We start from the raw sequence: 2,869 nt of genomic DNA, 5'->3' as shown, positions 1-2,869 counted from the left end.
TGGAGATTAATCCAAGAGTAAATCAAGAGTGCTTTTTATTGCTGAGTAGTATTCCATGGTGTGGATGTACTGTTCAACCATTTGCCTGTGGAAGGTCCAATTTCGGGCTATTGGGAGTAGTCTGCCATGTACATTCATGGACAGGTTTGTGTGTGTGTGTGTGTGTGAACATAAGCCTCCATTTCTCTAGGCTAAGTGCTAAAGAGTGCAATTGCTGAGTCATATGGCAAATGCATGTTTAGCTTTGTGAGAAACTGCCAATCTGTTTTCCAGAGGGGCTGTCTCATTTTGCACTCCTATTTGCAATGCATGAGTGACCCAGTGTGTCTGCATCATTGCCAGCGTGTGGTGTGGTCACTATTTTTTTATTTGAACCACGCTGATAGATGTGTAGCAACATTTCATTGTGATCTATATTTGCATTTGCCTCATGGCTTTCAGTGTTGAAGGTATTTTCCTATGTTCATTTGCCATTTGTGGATCTTTTTCAGGGAAATGTCATAGTTGAATTAGAAGTGAGTTTCCTGTAAACAGCATATTGTTGGATCACTTAAAAAAATAGACTCTGCCAATCTCTTCCTTTTAATTGGTGTATTTAAATAATTTACATTAAGGCAAATTATTAACATGTTAGAACTTAAGTCTGCTGTTTTATTGTTGATTTTCTGTTTGCTTTCTCTGCTCCTCTTCTCTTGCCTTTCTGTGGATTACTTGAACATTAGGAGTCCATCTTGATTTATTTATAATGATTTTGGGTGAGTCTGGGCTTCCCTGGTGGCTCAGAGGGTAAAGCATCTGCCTGCAATGCAGGAGACCCAGGTTCGATCCCTGGGTGGGGAATTTCCCCTGGAGAAGGAAATGGCAACCCACTCCAGTATTTTTGCCTGGAAAACCCCATGGATGGAGAAGCCTCGTGGGCTACAGTCCATGGAGTCAGAGTCGCAAAGAATCGGACATGACCTAGCGACTTCACTTTGGGTGAGTCTACGTGTATGGTTTTCCTAGTGGTTGCTCTGGGTATTACAACACGCACTCATAATTTATCTAATAAAGTGTCAACATGTTAGGGACTTTCCTGGTGATCCAGTGGCTAAAACGCTGTGCTCCCAAGGCAGAGGGCCTGGGTTCCATCCCTGGTCAGGGAACTAGATCCTGCATACCTCAGCAATCCTGTCTGCCACAACTAAGACTCAGCACAGCCAAATAAATAAATAGTTATTTAAAAAATTAACAGGAAAAAAAAAAACATTTTAACACTTTCAGTGAAGCATGGACACCTCCCTCCTGCTTAGATGCCTTTACTTTTCTCCTTAAAATTTTTTCTAGATGGGCTGGGAGGTCTGAGAACCCAAGAGGGAATTAGATGATGGTGTGAATCTGGCACATAACAGTGCCCACACCTGAGGGACCCTCCTTGCCCCACATTGCCCCTGGAGCTGCCACGCGGTGTCGGGAAAAGCTGGCATCCTCACCGAGGCCCCCTGGCTTAGCTCTGCCAGACGCTGCACCTGCACCTGCCAGGCTGAGACAAGCACTTGTCAGCCCACAGCCTCTGCAATTAAGGTCTTAAGAGTGGAGTCTTATGAGTGGGAGGGGGAAAAAGCAATCTCTCATTTAACATGTCAAAAACTGCTCACCCAAAATACCCCAAGGAGACATCAGGCAGGGAAGAAGACCACATCGAAGCTCCTCAGAGGACCTAGCCCTACTTGCTCACCCAGTGTTGTAGCAATCTTCTTGGTAGGAGGTGAGGAGGGTGGAATTGAGGTGTGACTGGCTGGAGGTGCTGGGGGTGTGGACTGCAGGAACCCCAGAGCCTCACCATATGGGCGCCAAGAGGTGGCAGAGGCTGTCACAGAGAGCCAAGTGGTTCTCATAACCCTTTCCAAGGGCTGCCACAGTCCATCTGCCTGCCCCCTGCTTGTCTGTGGCTTCACCCCTCACCCTGTCCAGGTTCTGGATCCTCCTGCTGGAATGGCCCTGGGACCCACGCTTCTCTCCATGGTGTGCATGTGATGCACGTGTGTGTGTGTGTGTGTGTGTTTATTATGCGTGCGTATGTATATATGTGTATGCAGAAATTTTCCTTTTCGCCAAGTCGTACAGCTTGCAAGATCTCAGTTACCCAACACAGGACTCAACCCTAGTCAGGGTAATGATAGCCTGGAATCTTAACCTCTAGGCCACCAGGGAACTCCTGCAGGCATGTATTTGTATATATGTCTTGTATGAGCATGTGACTGTGTATATGTAAATAGGGTGCTGGTGCATGCATATGTGTATATGTGCATGCATATATGTGTGTGCATGGACTTATGTGTATGTATATATTGGTGTATAATGCATGTGCATATATGTAGGCATGCCTACATGTAGCTCTGTGATACAGTGTGTATATACAATGGTTGCGCACACGCATGACGTGCGTTTTGTGCTTGCATGTATATAATGTATGCGTATGTAGATGTGTATCATATGTTCAATTTCAATATGCAACAAGCTAATATGATTTGATAAAAAACAGCTAAACAACCCAACAGAAAAAAAGACAATAGAAAAATGTAATTCATAGAAAATAAGATTTAAATGGTCAATTGAATTTAAAGCACATGTCAACCCTGACAAAAGAAAACTGTATTAAAGAATATGGATACAATGACCACACTATGTCTAGTGGGCAAAATTAAATAATATTTCACCTCACTGATAGGAAAATTCAAAATGATATATTGCTCACTCTTTATACAAACACTAAGATCCACTGAGGCAAAACCATGCAGGACATTGACATCTCATACATGCCTGGCAGAAATAATCTGCCAATATCTACTGAGAAGAAAATAATTCACATAGCTTCTGACCCAGTATC

General features: G+C 43.7%; 1 non-coding gene across 1 annotated transcript; it reads left to right on the top strand.

Annotated features, from left to right (window-relative positions):
• The first annotated feature begins 768 nt into the window (after positions 1-768).
• TRNAC-GCA (transfer RNA cysteine (anticodon GCA)) lies at positions 769-840 on the top strand. The gene has a single exon. It is a non-coding gene; the product is annotated as a tRNA-Cys (tRNA).
• The last annotated feature ends 2,029 nt before the right edge of the window (positions 841-2,869 follow it).

The sequence above is a fragment of the Ovis aries genome, chromosome 11 (assembly GCF_016772045.2).
Source record: "Ovis aries strain OAR_USU_Benz2616 breed Rambouillet chromosome 11, ARS-UI_Ramb_v3.0, whole genome shotgun sequence".
NCBI lineage: Eukaryota > Metazoa > Chordata > Mammalia > Artiodactyla > Bovidae > Ovis > Ovis aries.
Note: the sequence above shows the minus strand (reverse complement) of the source record. Positions and strands in the feature narration are given on the sequence as shown.